The sequence below is a fragment of the Balaenoptera physalus genome (genome assembly GCF_965194825.1).
Source record: "Balaenoptera physalus genome assembly, chromosome: 18".
Classification (NCBI taxonomy): domain Eukaryota; kingdom Metazoa; phylum Chordata; class Mammalia; order Artiodactyla; family Balaenopteridae; genus Balaenoptera; species Balaenoptera physalus.
In genome coordinates, this window is record NC_138899.1 from 39,816,037 (window position 1) to 39,841,095 (window position 25,059).

Below are 25,059 nucleotides of genomic sequence, written 5' to 3' on the forward strand. Positions count from 1 at the left end.
TAGATTCAAACACTGTGCTAGTGTTGTGAACACAGAGATGAAGAAGATGCATCAAGATCAAATCCATGAAGTTCAGAGTCTAGAGGGAGATAGTGACTTTAAACAAACCTCATATCCAATCAACATTTCTGTTCTTATTCTGCTGCCGTGATTTGACTGCTTATTCAGCCTCCCCCATCTGATCTCTTTTCCAGTTCTATGCACTGTGGCTTCTGATACCCAGCTCACTGTATTCAAATTTCCCTACTTTTCCCATCCCACCACATATTATTCACTCCAACTTTAGCCTTAGTTAGAACCTAGCTTAATCCAGTCTCATCTCTGCTGGTGGGTAACATTATTTTGTTGCACTCTGTAAACTCTTGAGGAACAGAACCGTGAGCATTTTTCCAACTACATTGCTACTTTAAATGATTAGTTATAAGCAGTGATTTATTTATGTTTTGCATGTAAAGAGACATATTATTATAATCATCAATCAGTATTTTTGTGACTCCTTCCTCAACTCTTCTGGAATTCTGGATACAGTCAGATTCCTCCAAAGAGATCTGAGAGTCTTCAGGGACACATAACAAAAGTGCTTTTTACACTAACCTCTTGGCTCTTGTAAGAACTTCTCTCAGACTCTGGTTTGCTGTGGTTAAATCTGCAGTCATTGCCATTGTCAAGGCCACAGCTTCTCCCCAAGGTGCCACCATAGCTGTGATGCCTGATGCATCTTACACTGAGGTTAATAATGCTCAAGGTCAAAGAAGCTAAGAACTGAACCAAAGAAAAGGTCCAGAATTTTTGACAAAACAACTAGAACTACTTCCAGTACTTTGGAGGTTTAGAATCTAATGTACTAATGTAAGCAATATCCTAGGTGTGCAGTGGAGCCAACAAGGAAACAAATATCCTGACCACCACTCGATCTTTTCCCCCAACATTTTATAAGAAAGTTTTCAAGCATACAGAAAAGATGAAATAATTTTTAGTGAACATCTATATCACCACCACCTTGATGCTACTACTATTTTACTATATTTGCTTAACTACATCTTTATCCATCTATTCATCATCATCTTATTTTTGGTGCAATTCAAAGTATACTTTTCCCTAAATACTTCAGCGTGCATACCACTAAAACTAGAGTTAATGTTATATTTTAGGAAGTAAGGACTGTCAAAATAACAATTCTTCTCTTTTACCTTATGCAATAAAAATATTGTTGTATGGTTATTGCTTTCTCTTTTTTTTGCCCCTAGGAAAATTTTGTCTTACGTTTCTGTTCTGGGCTTTCATCACTTATCTTCAAAGTCAGATTGCTCTTTGTAACTCATGAAAGGACTTGGTGACTTTTTCATGGTCTACTTCTTTATGTCAACTTCTGCTGTAATTATTGGTAACTATAATATTGATTAGCAACCCATTTCCATAGATACAATGCTGAACTTGTCACCTGGAAAAAATCCACTTGTGAGATTATTGGGAGGCAATACTCCATGACATTTCTACACACCATCCTGGCTTGTCTTGTCAAAGACCTTTGAATAGCAAATGGCCTTGGCAACTAGAGAAAGCTTATTTCTGTATGTTTGTTTCCTGACAAATATAACATAAATAGAGAACATCTCCTCCCCCAAAACATTCCATTGTAGTAAAGTCTTCTTTCTCTACCCAGAGTATACACTGCAGGGTAATAAGACAATGATTCCCCTGAGACAGAGGTCGGGCCAGGTTGCTAGGAGCTGCATTTTAGATTTGGTGTTTCCTAAACTCAGTGTTCCTCAGCATAACTCACACCAGTTCTTCTAACAACATTGAGACCTACCATTCTTACTAAATTACATTTCAATGTGTCATTCACCCCTATCTACTCTTTCCTTACTCTCATGCAGTTGACTCACATCTCTACCTATTCTATTGCTGTTATCTTAAAATTCCTTGAGTTCCTTGTTCAATCCTGTGAATATCCCATCCAATTCAACAAGTTAATGTCTCCACTCTTGCACTTGAACTTTCGAACTCTGCTAGTAAAAAAAAATGGGGAGAGAGTTTTGACATCTTTAAATATTTAAAGAATATGATAACTTTGGCTGGGTCATTAATCCTACCAGCGTTTTTTTTTTTTTTTAAATTTTGTTTTAACTCCTTTTATCTCCCACTCCCCACATAATGTATAGAATCTGTCAGTGTTTTCCCATGACTTTCATGATGAAATCCAGACTTCTGAAAATGGTTGACTTCCTGAATGATCTGGTTCCAGAATGCCAGTCTAATCATACCTCATCCACTCCGAACAACTTGCAGGTCCCTGAGGAGGGGATAATCTGTCATGTCTGGAGGCTTTGCAAATGCTGTTCACTGTCTGGATTGCCCTTTTCCTCTCTTCCCATCCAGTGGAGTTAGTTATATGAATGCTCTAGAACTCGGTTCAAATATCACCAACTCTTTTGACTTTCAGAAGGAAATAAGATTTTATAAGAAAGAACATAGCTTTAGAGATAGACTTGCCTGGATACAATTCTGTATTTAGCTTGGTTGGAAATGCTGCTTAACATCTGTAAATCTCATATTTCTATAAAATGGACATAATCATACTTTTTTAAGTTTGTTGCTCTAGAGAAGTAAAATGTGAGTTATGTAAGTAATGGATATGTTACCCCCAATGTCACCACATAGTATAACTTTAGCCTTGTGTCAAGTCAGATCACAGGAAAGTTTGCTTTTGCCCTTTTACCTGGTATATTCTTTATAATGGTCCACACAGGTAATAGCTGGCTAATGAACACTGAGTCTCTACACACAACACCTTTTAAAGTGAAAATGAAAGATGTTTACTTTGTGACACATTCATGAAATAGATTTCATATGACAAATTTATTTTGGAATTTAGTGCCTTAAAATTGTTTTTATCCCTTAATAATTGGTGTACTTTTCTCCATCACATAAAATAAATTGTATAACTCTGGAGTGTCAAAAAGCTTAGAACCAACGTTGGTGTTTTAATAATGGTAACTATATTCCTTTCACAGAAACGTTTTTATTTCTTTTTTCCATTGCTTTGATTTTTCTATTTCTATTTTAATAAACCTTTATTTTAATATTCGACATTTTAGAAATTGATAGATATTCACAGGGAAATAGAAAGGAAATGACTAATTCTGTTTTAAAGTACAATACATGCCTTCAAGTGATTTGTTATTCAAAATATTCAAAATCAACTTATATGAAAAATGGGTAGAATAAAAGTACTGAACTTGAAAATAAAATTTCAAAAAATAAGGATGACATATGAAAGGATCTATTATTTAAAATTCTACTAATTACAATAAAATGTGTGCTATGTTATTTAATATATGCTTTCAAATAAGTCATTTTATTTGAGTCTCAGAACATCTATCTTAGTCTGTTTTAGCTGCTACAACAAAAGTACCATAGATTGGGTTGCTTAAACAACTAATATTTATTTCTCCCAGTTCTGGAGCCTGGGAAGTTCAAGATCAAGGAGCCAGTAAATTTGGTGTCTGATGAGAATCTGCTTCCTTGTTCACAGACAACCATCTCCTCACTGTGTCCTCATACGATGGGAGAGGCAAGGGGTATCTCTGGGGTCTCTTTTATAAGGACACTAGTCCCATTCAATAGGTTCTGCCCTCATGACCTAATCAACTCCCAAATATCCCACTTCCTATACCATAACTTTGGGGGTTAGGTTTCAACATATGAATTTAAGGAGGACAGAAACATTCAGTCTATAGCAACACCCCTATGAGAGAAGTAATAACAGGACCCCACCCAATGGCCCCCAATAGATTTCACCAGAAACTTCAAAATCCCAAGGCTCTTTGTGATCTGACCACTGCACATTTAAGGAAACATAAAGTAGTAGTTAATTACTTGGCCACTGGATTAGCTCTTACTTAGCAATTTACCTACTTAGGGACTTTTGGAAAGTTGCTTAGCTTTAGGTGCCTTTGTTTCTCCATCTATAAAATGGAGATAATATAATAGCCATTGAATAGTGCTGTTATAATAATTAAATAAGATAATAGGTTAAAAAAAACTTAGAAGAGTGCCTGGCATATAATAACTATTCAATCATATTAGTTATTTCTGTTATACATTCTGAAATGAAACTGGCCTCAATTATCAATGTCCGCCAGGGCATGAAAAGGGGAAAGTTATTTATTGTACTTACTCTAGAATAATGCTGGAGACAGGGAGGTTGATACAGAGATATCACTGTAAGAAGGCAGTATAGGGATTATTACAAAACATTTGCTTTGCAGAGGATAAGTAAGTAACAAATATACGTGATGTTTATGAAGTAGTAAAATAGTGGCAACTTTCTGGGCCCTTTACAAAAATCTGTACAAGTTTGTTTTTAAAGACTCTATAAGAAATGTTCTTTTCTGTGAGAGTTCAGAAAGATAAGAATCTGCTGTGAATATCAATAATCCAATCTTTGTTATTTTGGAACACTTTTAGTATAAAATACCTTGAATGTGGAATAAAATCTGAGTCTGGTTTGTAGGATAAGAAGATATGAATGGACAAGATTAAAGATGATATAAAAATATATGAGATTAGTGAAAACTCTGGAATAATATAGGGAAAATAGTAGGGCAAAATGACCCCTGAAAGACTTACATTCATTCAAAAATATTGCTTGTTGAATGAGGTCTGAGGCTGGAGGAGCTGGTGTGCTCTGGATGGCCTACAGGAAACTTGAACGGATCAGTGGCCATCAGAGAAAGTGAAATGGTAATCAAAGGGTACGCCTTCCACTCCCAAATATTCTCTAGGAAAAATTAATCTGACAGATCAGTTTTAACTAAATTTTCAAGAAACAGACAAACTATCTTATCCAAGATTTTCAAAGCTACCCAACTCATTTTAGGAGGCAGGATTAATCTTGATTCCAAAACTGAATAAAGACAGATCAAGATTATGCCCTTTTCATAGATGCTAACTGAATCCAAGATTGTATTGTTTATTCCTGAATGCAGGGGTGTTTATTGAAACTGTTTCAATAAACAGCAAATTTTGTTTTGTTTTTAAACTCTCAGAAAAAAAATATTGTTTGTTGAAATGAATCTCTGGGGTGGTCCAGTGACTGATTCCTGGACACCACAAGTATAAGATATAATAAGATATAATCTATGCAGTACAAAAGTTAAGGAAAAAGAGAAGTTAACATTGATTACTTATTTTCCCAAAAAGAGGTAATTGGAATACAGGGATCATATTTTAAATAGTTAGAAGTCAAATAGGAAATAGGTGAATTGGAGGTTTAGGTTATTATGAACTGTCATCATATATAATTAGCCCCCCAAAATTGAAGGTTGTAATGTAAATTTTATTCTTTCAAATTTTGGGATTGTAACCCAGCAGAACTATGGCCATACCCTCTCCTGGAAGGCTTGCTGGGAAAGCAGAAAGAAGACCTGTCCTGCAGTCAGAAAACCTGAGTTCAAACCTTCTTCCAAACCCTTTAAAAGATGTGGCCTTGGACATATAACTATGGTCTCTCAGAGCCTCTGCATCCCTGTTTGTGTAATGGTGATTATGATCCATGTCCCACAGGCAGCTGTAATTGAAGGCCATCATACAGAATAGGAGCTCAATAGATGTTTAAAGATGTGCTTTACACAGTTGAGCCATTTCTGTGCAATGGAAAGAGGAGGGCCTTACAGTCCATTAAAACTGTGGCCTCAGAAAAATTAATAAACTACTCTAAATCTTAGGTCCCTCATCTGTAAAAATGGAGAAAAATGTATTGTGGGTATTAAACTCATACTTCTATAAAAAAAGTATTGCGTGTATTAAACAAGATAATGTGTGTAAACTGCTTGACACAGCTCTCAACGTAGAGTGGGGCCTCAATATATGGGAGCTATTCTTGTTATTAAATTACCCAGTAGAAACTCTTCTAAGAGCTTGCTCATCCATGGTTTTAAAAGTGAATTTAAACAAATATTTCAGCATTTAGCTTCTTTTAAAAAAATTACAGGTATGCATGAAATTTTATATACCAAAGTATAAAAATTCCAATTATGTTAGCTGGGGTTTGTTTATAAACAGCATTTTTTTCCCTTCAATGAAGGGTAAGGGGAGGTTTGTCACTGTGTTCCTAGGATGGGATCTCTCTTAACGGGATAAACTAGTGTTTATTGTGATACTCTGAGTAGTAATAACAGCAATGATAATGATAATCGTAAAATAATTTTTTAAAAGCCCAACAATGCTTTTTTTAAACATTTTTCCCTGTAATTCATTTCTAATCTCATAGCGTTGTGGTCAGAAAAGATGCTTCCTTCACAAATGTCTTAGTCACTTGCCAGACACCTCCTACTGAACCAACTATTGTTTCTTCAGACATGAAAGAATAAAGAAAGGAAATATACAGTGATAGAACATTTATTTTATGGTCACAGGTTCTCCTTTAGATTTGGGCAATTTATTTTTCCTTTTTATGTCTTATATAGGAGTTAGGTATCCACAGAATGTTTGAAGAAACCTGTTACGAGTCTGATAAAACGGAGATGCACACTAAAGAGAAATGATAAAATAAGCCTGCTATATAATACAGGCCTTTATAGGTGGATAGATAAATGCTGTCTGAGATATTTATAACATGGCTGTAATGAAACCCTGCCGTAATAATTGAACTGGCAGTTTAGCTGAGGCTTGCTAAATTAGAAATGAGGGACTGAGAGTTGATTAAGAAGAGATTTCAAGGAAATCTCTGAGTGGTTCTTAACAAGTTTTAAAAAGGAGATGAAAAGCATAAAATGGGCGTGGTAGGCAGAATAATGGCCTCACAAAGATGGCCACATCCTAATTCCTGAGACCTGTAGATGTGGTTAAGCTAAGGACCTTGAGAAGAGGAGTTATCCTGAATTATACAGGTGGCCCAATTAAATAGGCCCTTAAAAAGTGGAGACCTTTTCCCTGCTGTAGTCAGTCAGAGGAAGACATGACTAGGGAAGAATGATCAGAAAGAAGCAACATTGTTGGCTTCAAAGACGAAGGAAGGGGGCCGAGCCAAGAAACATGCTCAGCCTCTAGAAGCTGGAAAAGCAAGGAGACGAAAGAATTCTTCCCTGGAGCCTCCAAATAGGGACACAGCCCTGCCAACACTGGGATTTTAACCCAGTAAGATCCATGTCGGACTTCTACAGAACTGTAAAGTGAAAAAAAATGTTTGCTGCTTTAAACCACAAAAGTTACAGAATTTGTTACAGAACAATAGAAACAATGCAATGAGGGAAATGGTAGAATTTAAATTTTGCCTTTTTCACCTTTTCGCTACCATACTAAGATTATGAGCACAAGAAACTTTATTTTTGACTTACTCTGTACCCTTTGACCAACATCTTCCCATTTCCCCACACCAGAGTCCGTGTTAACCTCCATTCTATTCTTTGTTTCTGTAAGTTTAACTTTTTAAAATTTCACACAGAGTGAGATCATACAGTATTTGTCTTTCTCTGGCTTATTTCACTTAGCATAACATCCTTCAGGTTCATCCATGTGGTCACAAATGGCAGGATTTCCTTCTTTTTTAAGGTGGAATAATATCCTATTTTACATGTGTGTGAATCACATTTTCTTTATCCTTTAAACTGTTGACACTTAGCTTGTTTCCATATCTTGGCTATTGTGAATAATGCTGCAGTGAACATAGGAGTGTAGATAACTATTTTGAGATAGTGATTTTATTTCCTTTGGATATATACCCAGAAGTGATCATGTTGTAGTCCTATTTCTGTGATTTTGATGACCCTCCATTCTGTTTTCCATAATGGCTGTACCAATTTACGTTCCCACCAACAGTGTACCAGGGCTCCCTTTTCTCCAGATCCTCACCAATACTTGTTATCTTTTGACGTATTTGATAATAGCTATCCTAGCAGGTGTGAGGTGATGTGTGGGTGTGTGTTTTTTTTTTTTTTTTTACAAAGTTGTAGAATTTATTGCCATAAAGTAGCTCATAATATTCTCTAATTATCCTTTTAATGCCTGTACAATTTCTAGTGCTGTCCTCTTCATTCTTGGTATAGTTAATTTGTGACTTCTCTCTCTCTCTCTCTGGCCAGAAGTTTATTCAGCGATATTGAAATTCTCAAAGAACTAGATTTCAGTTTCATAAATTTTCTCTATTGCTTTTTGTTTTTAGCTTCATTTCTTCCTTATAATTCCTTTGTGTTTAATTTGCTCTTTTTTGTTTGTTTGTTTTTTAACATCTTTATTGGAGTATAACTGCTTTACAATGGTGTGTTAGTATCTGCTTTATAGCAAAGTTAATCAGTTATACATATACATATAGCCCCATATCTCTTCCCTCTTGCGTTTCCCTCCCTCCCACCCTCCCTATCCCTCCCCTCTAGGTGGTCACAAAGCACCAAGCTGATTTCTCTATGCTATGTGGTTGCTTCCCACTAGCTATCTATTTTACATTTGATAGTGTATATATGTCCATGCCACTCTCTCACTTTGTCCCAGTTTACCCTTCCCCCTCCCTGTATCCTCAAGTCCATTCTCTAGTAGGTCTGCGTCATTATTCCCATCTTGCCCCTAGGTTCTTCATGACCATTTTTGTTTGTTTGTTTTTTAGATTCCATATATATGTGTTAGCAAATGGCATGTGTTTTTCTCTTTCTGCCTTACTTCATCGTGTATGACAGACTCTACGTCTATCCACCTCACTAAAAATAACTCAATTTCATTTATTTTTATGGCTGAGTAATATTCCATTGTATATATGTGCCACATCTTTATCCATTCATCTGTCGATGGACACTTAGTTGCTTCCATGTCCTGGCTATTGTAAATAGAGCTGCAATGAACATTTTGGTACAAGACTCTTTTTGAATTATGGTTTTCACAGGGTATATGTCCAGTAGTGGGATTGATGGGTCATATGGTAGTTCTATTTTTAGTTTTTTAAGGAACCTTCATACTGTTTTCCAGAGTGGCTGTATCAATTTACATTCCCACCAACAGTGCAAGAGGGTTCCCTTTTCTCCACACCCTCTCCAACATTTATTGTTTCTAGATTTTTTGATGATGGCCATTCTGACCAGTGTGAGATGACATCTCACTGTAGTTTTGATTTGCATTTCTCTAATGATTAATGATGTTGAGCATTCTTTCATGTGTTTGTTGGCAATCTGTATATCTTCTGTGGAGAAATGTCTATTTAGGTCTTCTGCCCATTTTTGGATTGGATTGTTTGTTTTTTGATACTCAGATGCATGAGAGGCTTGTAAATTTTGGAGATTAATCCTTTGTCAGTTGCTTCATTTGCAAATATTTTCTCCCATTCTGAGGGTTGTCTTTTGGTCTTGTTTATGGTTTCCTTTGCTGTGCAAAAGCTTTGAAGTTTCATTAGGTCCCATTTGTTTATTTTTGTTTTTATTTCCATTTCTCTACGAAGTGGGTCAAAAAGGATCTTGCTGTGATTTAAGTCATAGAGTGTTCTGCCTATGTTTTCCTCTAAGAGTTTGATACTGTCTGGCCTTACATTTAGGTCTTTAATCCATTTTGAGTTTATTTTTGTGTATGGTGTTAGGGAGTGTTCTAATTTCATTCTTTTACCTGTAGCTGTCCAGTTTTCCCAGCACCATTTATTGAAGAGGCAGTCTTTTCCCCACTGTATATTCTTGCCTCCTTTATCAAAGATGAGGTGACCATATGTGTGTGGGTTTACCTCTGGGCTTTCTATGCTGTTCCATTGATCTATATTTGTGTTATGAGCCAGTACTATACTGTCTTGATTACTGTAGCTTTGTAGTATAGTCTGAAGTCAGGGAGCCTGATTCCTCCAGCTCCGTTTTTCTTTCCCAAGATTGCTTTGGCTATTTGGGGTCTTTTGTGTTTCCATACAAATTGTGAAATTTTTTGTTCTAGTTCTGTGAAAAATGCCAGTGGTAGTTTGATAGGGATTGCATTGAATCTGTAGATTGCTTTTGGTAGTATAGTCATTTTCACAATGTTGATTCTTCCAATCCAAGAACATGGTATATCTCCCCATCTATTTGTATCATCTTTAATTTCTTTCATCAGTGTCTTATAATTTTCTGCATACAGGTCTTTTTTCTCCGTAGGTACGTTTATTCCTAGAAATTTTATTCTTGTTGTTGCAATGGTAAATGGGTGTGTTTTCTTAATTTCACTTTCAGATTTTTCATCATTAGTGTATAGGAATGAAAGAGATTCCTGTGCTTTAATTTTGTATCCTGCTACTTTACAAAATTCATTGATTAGCTCTAGGAGTTTTCTGGTAGCATCTTTAGGATTCTCTATGTATAGTATCATGTCATATGCAAACAGTGCAGCTTTACTTTTTCTTTTCTGATGTGGATTCGTTTTATTTCTTTTTCGTCTCTGATTGCTGTGGTTAAAACTTCCACAACTATGCTGAATAATAGTGGTGATAGTGGGCAACCTTGTCTTGTTCCTGATCTTAGTGGAAATGGTTTCAGTTTTTCACCATTGAAGATGATGTTGACTGTGGGTTTGTCATATATGGCCTTTAGTATGTTGAGGTAAGTTCCCTCTATGCCTACTTTCTGCAGGGCTTTTATCATAAATGGGTGTTGAATTTTGTCGAAAGCTTTCTCTGCATCTATTGAGATGATCATACGGTTTTTCTCCTTCAATATGTTAATATGGTGTACCACGTTGATTGATTTGCGTATATTGAAGAATCCTTGCATTCCTGGGATAAACACCACTTGATCATGGTGTATGATCCTTTTAATGTGCTTTTGGATTCTGTTTGCTAGTATTTTGTTGAGGGTTTTTGCATCTATGTTCCTCAATGATATTGGTCTGTAGTTTTCTTTTTTGTGACATCTCTGTCTGGTTTTGGTATCAGGGTGATGGTGGCCTCGTAGAATGAGTTTGGGAGTGTTCCTCCCTCTGCTATATTTTGGAAGAGTTTGAGAAGGATAGGTGTTAGCTCTTCTCTAAATATTTGATAGAATTCACCTGTGACAACATCTGGTCCTGGACTTTTGTTTGTTGGAAGATTTTAAACCACAGTTTCAATTTCAGTGCTTGTGATTTGTCTGTTCATATTTTCTATTTCTTCCTGGTTCAGTCTTGGAAGGTTGTGCATTTCTAAGAATTTTTCCATTTCTTCCAGTTTGTCCATTTTATTGGCATATAGTTGCTTGTAGTAATCTCTCATGATCCTTTGTATTTCTGCAGTGTCAGTTGTTACTTCTTTTTCATTTTTAATTCTATGATTTGAGTCTTCTCCCTTTTTTTCTTGATGAGTCTGGCTAATGGTTTATCAATTTTGTTTGTCTTCTCAAAGAACCAGCTTTTAGTCTTATTTATCTTTGTTATCGTTTCCTTCATTTCTTTTTCTTTTATTTCTCATCTGATCTTTATGATTTCTTTCCTTCTGCTAACGGGGTTGTTTTCTTCTTTCTCTAATTGCTTTAGTTGTAAGGTTAGGTTGTTTATTTGAGATGTTTCTTGTTTCTTAAGGTAGGATTTTATTTCTATAAACTTCCCTCTTAGAACTGCTTTTGCTGCATTCCATAGGTTTTGGGTCATCATATTTTCATTGTCATTTGTTTCTAGGTATTTTTTGATTTCCACTTTGATTTCTTCAGTGATCTCTTGGTTATTAAGTAGTGTATTGTTTAGCCTCCATGTGTTTGTATGTTTCACAGAGTTTTTCCTGTAATTGATATCTACTCTCATAGCGTTGTGGTTGGAAGTGATACTTGATACTATTTCAATTTTCTTAAATTTACCAAGGCTTTATTTGTGACCCAAGATATGATCTATCCTGGAGAATGTTTCATGAGCACTTGAGAAAAATGTGTATTCTGTTGTTTTTGGATGGAATGTCCTATAAATATCAATTAAGTCCATCTTTTTTAATATATCATTTAAGGCTTGTGTTTCCTTATTTATTTTCATTTTGGATGATCTGTTTATTGGTGAAAGTGGGGTGTTAAAGTCCCCTACTCTGTTTGTGTTACTGTCAGTTTCCCCTTTTATGGCTGTTAGTATTTGCCTTATGTATTGAGGTGCTCCTATGTTGGGTTCATAAATATTTACAATTTTTATATCTTCTTCTTGGATTTATCCCTTGATCATTATGTAGTGCCCTTCTTTGTCTCTTGTAATAGTCTTTATTTTAAAGTCTATTTTGTCTGATATAAGAATTGCTACCCCAGCTTTCTTTTGATTGCCATTTGCATGGAATATCTTTTTCCATCCCCTAACTTTCAGTCTGTATGTGTCCTTAGGTCTGAAGTGGGTCTCTTGTAGACAGCATATATACGGGTGTTGTTTTTGTATCCATTCAGCCAGTCTATGTCTTTTGGTTGGAGCATTTCATCCATTTACATTTAAGGTAATTATTGATATGTATGTTCCTATTACCATTTTCTTAATTGTCTTGGAATTGTTATTGTAGGTCTTTTCCTTCTTTTGTATTTCCTGCCTAGAGAAGTTCCTTTAGCATTTGTTGTAAAGCTGGTTTAGTGGTGCTGAATTCTCTTAGCTTTTGCTTGTTTGTAAAGGTTTTAGTTTCTCTGTCATATCTGAATGATATCCTTGCTGGGTAGAGTAATGTTAACTGTAGGTTTTTCCCCTTCATCACTTTAAATATGTCCTGCCATTCCCTTCTGGCTTGCAGAGTTTCTGCTGAAAGGTCAGCTGTTAACCTTATGGGGATTCCCTTGTGTGTTATATTTTGGTTTTCCCTTGCTGCTTTTAATATGTTTCCTTTATATTTAATTTTTGATAGTTTGATTAATATGTGTCTTGGCATGTTTCTACGCAGATTTATCCTGTATGGGCCTCTCTGTGCTTCCTGGACATGATTAACTATTTCCTTTCCCATATTAGGGAAGTTTTCATCTATAATCTCTTCACATATTTTCTCAGGCCCTTTCTTTTTCTCTTCTTCTTCTGGGACCCCTATAATTCAAATGTTGGTGTGCTTAATGTTGTCCCAGAGGTCTTTGAGGCTGTCCTAAATTATTTTCATTTTTTTTTTCTTTATTCTGCTCTGCAGTAGTTATTTCAACTATTTTATCTTCCAGGTAACTTACCCGTTCTTCTGCCTCAGTTATTCTGCTATTGATCCCTTCTAGAGAATTTTTAATTTCATTTATTGTGTTGTTCATCACTGTTTGTTTGCTCTCTAGTTCCTCTAGGTCCTTGTTAAACATTTCTTGTATTTTCTCCATTCTATTTCCAAGATTTTGGATCATCTTTGCTATCATTATTCTGAATTATTTTTCAGGCAGACTGCCTATTTCCTTTTCATTTGTTAGGTCTGGTTGGTTTTTACCTTGCTCCTTTATCTGCTGTGTGTTTCTCTGTCTTCTCATTTTGTTTAACTTACTGTGTTTGGGGTCTCCTTTTCACAGGCTGCAATTTCGTAGATCCTGTTGTTTTTGGTGTCTGTCCCCAGTGGCTAAGGTTGGTTCAGTGGGTTGTGTAGGCTTCCTGGTGGAGGTGCCTGTGTTCTGGTGGATGAAGCTGGGTCTTGCCTTTCTAGGGGGCTGGCCCACGTCTGGTGGTTTGTTTTCGGGTGTCTGTGGCCTTATTATGATTTTAGGCAGCCTCTCTGCTAATGGGTGGGGCTGTGTTCCTGTCTTGCTAGTTGTTTGGCATGGGGTGTCCAGCACTGTAGCTTGCTGGTCATTGAGTGCAGCTGGGTCTTGGTGTTGAGATGGAGATCTCTTGGAGATTTTCGCCATTTGATATTACGTGGAGCTGGGAGGTCTCTTGTGGACCAGTGTCCTGAACTTTGTTATTCCACCTCAGCAGCACAGCCCTGACACCTGCTGGAGCACCAAGAGCCTGTCATTCACATGGCTCAGAATAAAAAGGAGAAAAGAAAGAAAGAAAGAAAGAAGAACATAAAATAAAGTAAAAAAGTTATTAAAATAAAGAATAAAAAAAAATTATTAAAAATTTTTTTTAAGTAATAAAAGAAAAGAAAGAAAGAAAGAAGAGCAACCAAAAGCAGAGTTATACAGACAAAATCACACACAGAAGCATACACACACATTCACAAAAAGTGCAAAAGGGAATAAAATATATATATTGTTTCTCCCAAAGCCCACCTCCTCAATTTGGGATGACTTGTTGTCTATTCAGGTATTCCACAGATGCAGGGTATATCAAGTTGAATGTGGAGATTTAATCCGCTGCTCCTGAGGCTGCTGGGAGAGATATCCCTTTCTCTTCTTTGTTCGCACAGCTCCTGGGGTTCAGCTTCGGATTTGGCCCCGCCTCCATATGTAGGTCGCCTCAGGGCGTCTGTTCTTCACTCAGACAAGATGGGGTTAAAGGAGCAGCTGATTCAGGGGCTCTGGCTCACTCAGGCTGGAGGTGGGGAGGGGTACAGAGTGCGGGGCGAGCCTGCGTCTGCAGAGGCCAGCGTGACGTTTCAACAGCTTGAGGCACGCCATGTGTTCTCCCAGGGAAGTTGTCCCTGGATCACGGGACCTGGCAGTGGCAGGCCACACAGTCTTCCAGGAGGGGAAGTGTGGATAGTGACCTGTGCTTGCATACAGGCTTCTTGGTGCCGGCAGCAGCAACCTTAGCATCTCATGCCCATCTCTGGGGTCCGCTCTGATAGCTGCGTCTCACGCCCATCTCTGCAGCTCCTTTAACCGGCGCTTTGAATCCCCTCTCCTCGCGCACCAGGAAACAAAGAGGCAAGAAAAAAACTCTTGCCTCTTAGGCAGCTCCAGACTGTTTTCCCGAACTCCCTCCCAGCTAGCTGTGGCACAATAGTCCCCTTCAGGCTGTGTTCACGCAGCCAGCCCCAGTCCTCTCCCTGGGATCCGACCTCTGAAGCCCGAGCCTCAGCTCTCAGCCCCCACCTGTCCCTGATGGTGAGCAGACAAGCCTCTCGGGCTGGTGAGTGCTGGTCGGCACCCATCCTCTGTGCGGGAACCTCTCCACTTTCCCCTCCGCACCCCTGTTGCTGCACTCTCCGCCGTGGCTCCAAAGCTTCCCCCCTCCGCCACCCACAGTCTCACCTGTGAAGGGGCTTCCTAGTGTGTGGAAACCTTTCCTCCTTCACAGCTCCCTCTCACTGGTGTAGATCCTGTCCCTATTCTTTTGTCTCTGTTTTTTCTTTTTTCTTTTTCCCTACCCAGGTACGTTGGGAGTTTCTTGCCTTTTGGGAGGTCTGAGGTCTTCTGCCAGGGTTCAGTAGGGGTTCTGTAGGAGTTGTTCTACATGTAGATGTATTGCTGATGTATTTGTGGGGAGGAAGGTGATCTCCACGTCTTACTCTGCCTCCATCTTGAAGCTCCTCCAGGTGATGTGTTTTTGATTTACTTTTTCTGATGATTAATGATGTTGAGCACCTTTTATTTATACCTGTTGGACATTTGTATGTCTTCTTTGGAAAAATGTCTATTGAGGTCCTTTCCTCATTTTTAAAAAATTTTTTAAATTTTTTAAATTTATTTATTTTTGGCTGTGTTGGGCTTTCTCTAAAAGCGTGGGCTTTCTCTAGTTGCGGCCAGCGGGGGCTACTCTTTGTTGTGGTGCATGGGCTTCTCATTGCGGTGGCTTCTCTTGCTGTGGAGCATGGGCTCTAGGCATGCAGGCTTCAGTAGTTGTGGCTTGTGGGCTCTAGAATGCAGGCTCAGTAGGTGTATCACACGGGCTTCATTGCTCTGCAGCATGTGGGATCTTCCCGGACCAAGGCTCGAACCTGTGTCCTCTGCATTGGCAGGCAGATTCTTAACCACTGTGCCACCAGGGAAGCCCCCTTTCCTCATTTTTTAATTAGATTATTTTTTTCTGTTGAGTTATATGAGTTACTTATAGATTTTGAATATTAACCCCTTATCAGATATATAGTTTGTAAATATTTTCTTTCATCCCATAGGTTGCCTTTTCATTTTTTTGATTGTTTTCTTTGCAATGCAGAAACATTTTAGTTTGGTGTAGTTCCATTTGTCCATTTTTTGCTTTAGTTGCTTGTGCTTTTCATGTCAGATCCAAAAAAATCGTTACCAAGAGCAGTGTGAAGGAGATTTTTCTTCATGTTTTCTTCTAGGAGCTTTATGATTTTAGGTCTTATGTTCAAGTCTTTAATCCATTTTGAGTTAATTTTTGTGTATGGTATAAGATCGTAGTCCAGTTTCATTCTTTTGCATGTGACTGTTCAGTTTTCTCAACACTATTTACTGAAAAGACTACTCTGTCCCCATTGTATATTCTTGGCTTCTTTGCTGTAAATTAATTGACCATATATACATGGACTTATTCCTGGATTCCCTATTCTTTTCCATTGATCTGTGTGTCTGTTTTTATGCCAATACCATAATGTTTCGATTACTGTAGCTTTGTAATACAGTTTGAAATCAGAAAGTGTGATGCCTCCAGCTTTGTTCTTCTTTCTCAAGATTGTTTTGTCTGTTTGTGGTCATTTGTGATTCCATGCATATTTTGGGATTGTTTTTTCTCTTCCCATGAAAAATGCCGTTGGAATTTTGAAAGGGATTGCATTGAATCTGTAGATTGTATTGGGTAGTATGGATACTTTCACAATATTAATTCTTCCAATCCACGAGCATAAAATATCTTTCCATTTATTTGTGTCTTCTTCAATTGCTTTCAGCAATGTCTTAAGTTTTTACTGTACAGGTCTTTCATCTCCTTGGTTAAATTTATTCTTAGGTATTTTATTCTTTTTGATGTAGTTGTAAAATGGATTGTTTTCTTAATTTCTCTGTTTGATAGTTTGTTATTAGTGTATAGAAACACAACTGATTTTTGTCCTCTAGTTTTCTATGAGCACAGTGAATTTAAGCCCCTGCAGTCACTGACTATTCTATTTACATTTTTATTCCTAGACTCTAGAATGTGGCCCTGAACATATTTGGATCAATGCTTCTGAGGTTTAGATGCCTGCACCTCATCCCTGAATAAGCTTCCATTGATAGCCTGTTACTAGAAAAATGTCACTGACAACTAATCTGGGAGGTACTCAGGAGGCCAGGAGCTGTGTTGGGACAGAGACTTGACTTGACTGTCCATGCAGTCAGTGAAAGAGTGAGACTCAGGACCTAAATCCCGACCATCCAGGCATTAGATTCCTGTGTCTGCCATTCATCTAGGATAGCATGCCTGCTTCAGTGCCACAAAGCTTTGAATCTTCACACCAAACTCTCTGTTCACCCCATTGAGCTGAGGTCCTATAATGCCCTGGGATGCTTACAACCCCTAAGAGACCACTGTACAATCATAATAATTAAGTGTATCTACCTAAATTGGGAGATCATGCAGAGGCATTTTAGAACAGCCTTAGGTGGGGACAAAGAGAGAGAGACTTGTGATGTAAATGATTACATGAGAAAGTTCCAAGAAAAGTCAAGCAATTAGATAAATCATATTTCTTCTTCTGTCTTCTCTTGGATATTTTTAAAATCATTCCAAGTCAGGATACATATTGTATCTGTGTCTGCCACTCTTCATGAATTCTTGCAAATCCTTAGGTGCTGCTTCAGCCCTCTTGAATCAGAACATTTAGAATTTTTTTGCCTAATTTATTGTTAATAATTCACTAGAAATTGACTTTTCAATGAAAATTTTTCTTCAAGTTTCACAGACATTTTACCCTGCAACTGAAGAAAATCTTGTACCATATTTCTAAATTTGATTGCTTCCATTCGTTGATTTTAAAAAGTGTCCAGAATTATACTAAGATGCTCAGATTGGCCTTTTTAATGAGGAGCAGGGATTATTGCTCTTCTCTGGTTCAGTCATGCCACTGCAACTTACAAGGAAACCATTTCTTCAGTGTGTAATGCCTATGTCAGTTCAATCTTTCTTGAGTTACTAGTTAATCAACTTTATGGACTATTGCTTTTCTGGTAGTCAGACTTCCTATGCATCACTTTCTCTCTCCCCACCCCAAACTTCAGTGCTTCTTGAAATAGCTAAGACATTTGATTAGTATAATTTAACCAAATTCTTGCTGACACACTTTCTAGAAAGTATTCGGGGTATGGGGTTATTAAAAGTAAATAGATGTAAAAAAATATTAAGCCAGCAAATTGTAAATAAACTGTTCCAAATCACTTAAATCTCATTCTTCTGATTATTTTTCTCTGTGCCCTAGTAGAGGAAGAATGATTGTTCTTCATTTAGACTTTTCACTGGTTTTTGTTGCATGTAGTATGGGGCAGTGTTGATTGGGTTAATGTGAATGAAAAGAGGGCAGCACCTAGGAGCTTTTTAGAAAAGCAGAAACTCCGGCATCATCCAGAACTACTGAATCAGAATCTGTATTTAAATAAGATTTTCAGATGATGCATACACATGTCAAACTATGAGAAACGCTGCTCTAGAATACAATCCACTCAAATGAGCGCTGGTAGAACTAATTCCTTGGAAGCAATGAGATCATCGTATTTCTCAGTCCTATTATTCTCAGTCACCAAACCGTAGGGAAGCACCCACAGGAAACAACTTCTCTTTTCATTTTTATCACTCCACTATTTTGCCCTTATCTTCTGAACCACTCAGCCCTGTTCCCTCACTTTCAATCTTTTCAACTGGGCTCTGGTCAGACTAACAATAATTATAGAAATAATAGCAACAACTATTATATAATGATGATGGTGGCAATGATGATGACAGAATGCTTCCTCTAGCATCTGTGACTTAAGTGACAGTGACACCCCTATTTCTGCAACAAAGATACAACTTCTATACAGCCTTCTCCAAATGTTGTTGCCAATTCTACCCTACCTGGTATATCTCAGAATCTTGAGAATCTGCTCAACTACTTATTGCTCTGAGATAGAGTTTTTAGAAAACGCTTCTTTCACTCTGACCCTAGTCTTTTGAAGTTTATGACATCAGGCTAGTCAATCAGCCCTTCTCCTTATTATTACCCTTCTCTTCTATATTCTCTGTCACTCTTCCTCTTCTAAGGCTTTGAAACCGAACCTCTGTCTTCACTGATGTTTAGAACTGTGTCATCCACATGATTCAACAGCAGCATTGTTTAACCTCAATTTTAATAACTTTCATGTCCACACTTTTTAGTCTCTCTTTCCTTGACACAACTGGACCTTGGCATTATCCAAAATTATTACACCTATGCAATTGGTATGATTTTTTTTAAAAAATGACTCTATTATGTTAGAAAAATCATACAAACTTTTGCTCAATTTCCAAAGCTCACTAATATTATCATTTTCTTGCAAAAACTTTCAAGTATCTTAATCCTCTCCCTCTATCATACACGCCTTGTAAGGTCCCAATTCTGCTTGACCCAAATTTGTGCCTTCCCAGCAACTACATCTAAACAAGGGAATATTGCTTGAATATCACTTTCTGAGAAAACAATTTTATAGCTTCCCTTCTTTGCTCAATATTCCTACCTTTTCCCCTCCACCTCACTCTCAGCTGATAACCTGACCAAGATAAGAATAAGACAATAAATGTCTTTGGAAAAGAACTGCGTTATCTTCCTACTTCAAACTTAAAAACAATACCTGAGAGTTACTGACCACTGATTTGTGCCTGACACTTCATATATCGTCTCACTTTATCCTTACAATAAACTTATAAGGTAGTTTTCTTATTATTGCAGATGAGGAAGCTGAGTAACAGTGAGATTAGATAACTAACTGTGGTTATCCTGGAGCCTGTAGATAAACCAAGTGAAACTTCAATCTGCTTCCAAATCATGAACTGTATTCACAGGCTTGTTTTATTGCCATAACTTACTCAGAAACTGCTATGTGCTAGACTGTGTTTTGTGAGGTTGTGGATAATAATATAACCAGAAAATCTTGATTCTCCATCCATTGAAATGTTGGGTTTATGTCCCTGAGTCTGGAATCTGTGCAGGCTCTGTGACTACTCTGACAGTAAGAATATGGCAGAAGTTATGTTATGCCTTGTTCTACCTCTTAGAACACTCAGACTTGAAGGTCTAAGCTGCCATGTTAGAAGTTGGACTACCCTGCTGGATAGACCACATGAGAGGCCCTGAGAATGCACAGTAACGGAGTATGGCACTTGTAGGGCCACTATTTCTGCCAAGGCACCAGAAATGTAAGTGAAGCCTTCTTGGATCCTCCAGGCCAGCTCAGCTGCCAATGGAACACTGCACAGCAACCACATTTGGTGCTATTTAGAACAGAAAAATCATCCAGCTAAGTTGACCTGAATTCCTGGCCTAAAGGTCATGAATACAGTACAGTGATTGTTGTTTTGTTTTAAGCTACCAAGTTTGGTGTGGTTTGTAATGCAAAGGATAACTAGAACAAATTCCAGTTCTACTCATGGGCATAGACTGTCAAGTTTGCTTTCCTGCCCAAAACAATTGCAAAAAGTATGAAACAACAACTCTAAACAAAGTGAGTGATTGAATCGTCTACAAATTCAAGGGAAAAAAAAGTTTGTAGTTGGAAATAGAATATCAGATTCTCAATGTTTGTATGTGCCTTGGCCCAATTAAGAGTATCCAGAAATGAGAACAAGTAGGAAACCCAGCAGGCCTTGATTGAAGGTGCTGATGCAGCCAAAATAGGCCTCATAATTAGGGCTGTGGCTCAGGAGGCTGGTCTGAGAGCCTAACACTACTCACACCAAGTCCAGTATATGCTGAAACAGTGTAATCAACACAATTTATTCTTCTGTCCCTTCCTTACTCATTGAATGTTTTTGTTTCTCTAAGTTGAAAGATAAACTCTACTCTGAAGGTGGCAGCCTGAATTTGAGGAAATGTCTAGGCCTCACTTATTGACTATATGACAATTAATTATATCTAACCAGTAAAACTAGTTAATGAAATATTAAAACTGGTTAATAGAATATTTCTTATAGAATGAGTTTAGTAATTAAGAGACTAACTCTCTTTACCTATTCTATAATTCTTCAGTGAGTGAATATGCCCAAGAAGTGAGAATCAGTAAAATCTGATGTGCATGGACCAGTTGTACTTGCAGGGAACTCTGAAAAGCCAAACCTATCTGACGACTAAAGTTAGACCATAGAAGGAGCACTGCTAGAGAGATTTATGGGAACTGCAGGCTCTAGAGAAGCTGTTTCCTCTGTGTAGCTTACTCCCAAGTGGGCCCACAGCTGAGTGCCTGGTAGTAAACTTGGAGCTACTTTGATCAGCAGGACGGGCACTTGGCAAGAGAAGCAGGAGAGAACAGGACCAGCTGGGACTCTCTGGCACCTCTTTATTGGTCTGTCACCGTGTCTGATCGTGATGACCTTCTGAGAGTATGACTTTCTTTTTTCTTCATCTCCCAAATCTCTCACAATTTCTCTTTTAGCCAGTTCTGATTCAGAATCTTATAGGGTGTGGGATTCTGGGAAAGCATTTCCCAGCTTGAGCCCACTTAACATCACACAATCCAGGACCATGTGCCATATATAGTTTAGGGAGCTTGATATTTTCTGCCTGAAACAGTTAATATTTCAGGGCCTTCTTCCCACCCTCATTCTATACAGAATGTCACAAATGAAAATTAGAGAAGGAAGAGGCCAGTCAAATTTACATGTTAAAGCTAAAGGACACATTTACATGTTTATGATATCTGCTGGCTTTGTGAACGCCATCAGTATATTACACCACACCTAAAGTACAGGCATAAATCTTCATTAATGTTTGTTGCAAATTACAACTTCATTAAGAATTATGTTTCCTCCAGTATTATCACTCCTCTTTTCTTTTAATTGGGATTTTAAAACATTTTTTATTTTAGTATAGTTGATTTACATTATTGTGTTTGTTTCTTCTGTACAGCAAAGTGAATCAGTATCATTCCTCTTTACTTTGAAACTGTAGTCCCTAAAACTCAGAGGGGTTTTATGAAGAGAAAAGAGAGTAAAAATGTTTCAAACTTGAGAACTTCACCTTCAGTTTGGAGGTGTCTCTCCTCAGGATGATTTAATCTTTGTTCTCATTTGGTGACCTGATAAAATCTTTCAGGTTGTTCAGATCTTGCTACATATAGCTCCTGTTTCTAGCCTGGAAAATTAGGCAGGTGAATTTTGACTCCAAAATGTCACCTTAGCATTATCTAGGATCAGACCATTAAAAAGACTGTATATACTCTAATATCTCTACTTCTTCAATTACAGAGGGATGAGCATTCAGGATATAAGAGGACCACAAGAGTTTCTCAGGGAATCCAGAAGGGGAGCAAGGACCAGTTCTGGCTGGACTGTAGAATTTGCCGATGGATGTGTGGTTGAGCTCATTTTAAAATCTTTTTGATTGGTCCCGCAAACCCCACTTAAACCAAACCGAACCAAAAAAAAAAAAAAAAAAAAACAAATTTATAAAAGAGGCCGGAAGTTTAGAATCGTTTTTTAAAAGTGACATTGATTGATAAAGAAAGGTTATTTTAAGGCTTTTGAAGATCTAGGGGACATCTAGAATTTTGCCAATAAAATATGGTCAAGTCATTTCAGACAGGCATAAATACATTTCATTTAAATATTGTGCAGTTTTGCCCCTCTAAAGCACTCTGAATTGCATTGATCCATTTGGATATAAAGGACCTTCTTTGGACCTCCCTCCACCTCTAAGTCAGAATGTCTGTTGTATTAATGTGGACCATAGGTCATCTGCTACCTTCCTGCCTCCTGAGACAAAGCAGTTCCTTATCTTCAATTACTTAGCTACTGGATGCAGGATATTCATGGTATCTATTCCACTTTATCTTCAGACAGAATGTAAATCTTCCTAAAGGAACTAGAATCATCATTTAAAGCCTTGCACTTAGCTACAGAGTGATTCAAGCAGACGCAGTAACTCCCTTACCAGTGATCCTTAATTTTGGCTTACAGATTTTGGCTCTGTAGGAGACATTTCTGTGTCTGTGTTCAGGCGGTCCCAGGCTTCCCTGATGAGACTGATAGAAAAGACATTGACTTGCATCAACTGTGATGATAGGTTTTATGACTGGACCGAGATCAGAAATTCATTTTACAGACCACTGAACAACTGCTAAATGCCTGCTCACCTCAGTTTCCAACCATTCACTAATAATTTTAGTCCTGGGGTGGATTTTATGAAAACTGGTCGAATTCCACAGGAGTGGAAATTGGAAATTGGAAAAAGAAGGATGATTTGCTTTAATATGTGACCTCATTGTCCTCTAAATTTTCTTTCAATTTGTTTGTTGTGAAATCTCTTATTAATCCATAAAAGCAACTAATATCACAAATTAACTCTCCTGCCATTTTAAATGAAAGACTTTGTAATAGATTGAAGTAAAATTGAAATAAAAATTAATTTACCATATATTTTATCTTCTCTCTGGCAGTCCCATTTTTATATGTTTAGAGTGTTAAAAAGAAAATAGTCTTCTACAGCAAGCATTTAATAGAGACTTTAAGTGTAGTATCTGTTTTAAATAATTGTAGATACTTAGCATCCAAATTACTAGTGTGTGATGTGAATTTTGACCTATGTGAATCATAACATGGCCACCAGCTAAATTTGAATTATAAAAATATGTTGATAAGTTACTGATGGTAAGCTAAATTGTTCCCTAAATTTCAGTGGTTTTAAGAGCAAGAAAGTTATTTTTTTCTTATGTAACGGGGTGGGAGTCTCATGTTGGTTCCATGTTCAGGATACCAGTCTGCCACATACAATGTTTATCTTTCAAGACATTGAAAACTCCGATCAACTGGAAAAGGTTAAAATTTTGAAGGGGTATATTTGAAAGATTATGGAGAAATTTTAGAAGAAAGAAAGGAGTTAAGAACAAGAGAATTCACAGATGGGAGAATGTGCATTTAAGAGGCTCCCATGTTAGGAACCTTGATTCCAGATGACAGAAATCTAATTCCAAGAGGTTAAAACAAGAAGGCAAATGTGTTGGCTTATGAATCTAAAATGTCCAGAGATAGACCAGATTCAAATGTGGTTAAACACAGGACCTCAAAAAGTAGCCTAGGACTCATTCTTCCATGTCCTGGGTTTGCTTTCCTCTTTGTTGGCTTCATTCTTAGCAGGCTCTCTACTCATTGCTACCTCCACAGGGCCAGGGATACATTCTCACAGTCTCACTGACACCATAAAAAAAAAATTATTATATTATTCCTTCTTCCTCCCCCTCACAAAATCCTTTCATATTTGGTATCCTTAGCTCTGTCTGACCATGTCTAGGTCACTTGTCCATCTCTGCAGTCAGAGGATATATTTTAATTACATCAGAACCACCTGGACAGAGAATGGTATAGGTATATTCCCAAGAAATTTAGATGCTTTACTCTATGAAAACATAGACCATGCAGCCAAAATCATCAAATGTCCTCTACATATAAGGAAAAACATATTTGTAAAGTAATATGTAAACTCTTCAATGTGAAAATTATCCTATTACTATACTTAGATTTTTTTTTGCAGTCAAATATAGTATTTCTAAATTATGGATTCACTTGCTCCTAGGAATCATGAACAACTTCTTTGTGTTTCAAGACCGACCTGAAATCTAGATTTTGATAAGAAATTATCCAATTTTCAAAACATGGTTAAGTCATACCAAAACATTTCTGCAGATTGACGTAGGCCAGCATTTTGCAACTATTCCCCTAAGCCCATTGAGGAGATGAGCTGGACGTTTCCTCTAGAACAGGAAATGCTGAAGGTTAGTAGTCTGTGTGTAAGACAGGTAAAGATTCCTCAAGATGTGGGAAGAGAGAATTCCAGTTTCTCAAAGTGGCACAGCGGCAGCAGACTCACCATCAGTATATTAAATGCTGAGAAGAAAATTTGAGGAGTGAAAAAGTAAGATGATTGTTCATTATATTGTCTTACAATGAACCATTTAAAGTACACAGTATCTGAAATGACACCCTCAAGAGACATACTGGCCTCTTCTTCTAATGAGGAGCTTGATTCTACTTTGTTTAAAAGGCATGTTATTTCATCTCTCTGGAATTACCCGGGGCAAAGGTGCTATAAACACACTCAAATCACCACTGAACGCTAGTTAATGACACCTCTGCCTGACTGAGGCCTGTGTCCCTGACCTTAACCACCTTCTATATCAGGAAAAAAATGAAGATCAT

General features: G+C 37.4%; 1 long non-coding RNA gene across 2 annotated transcripts in view; it reads right to left on the minus strand.

Annotated features, from left to right (window-relative positions):
- The window catches only part of LOC309647485, a 185,384-nt gene that overhangs the window by 103,391 nt on the left and 56,934 nt on the right, over positions 1-25,059 (minus strand). The window contains exon 1 of one of the 2 annotated variants that reach the window (XR_014256075.1): positions 15,161-15,175. The exons of the other annotated variant lie outside the window; for it this stretch is intronic. This is a non-coding gene — a long non-coding RNA (uncharacterized lncRNA). Of the gene's footprint in view, positions 1-15,160; positions 15,176-25,059 lie in introns of those variants that run through there. 2 annotated transcript variants of the gene reach the window in all.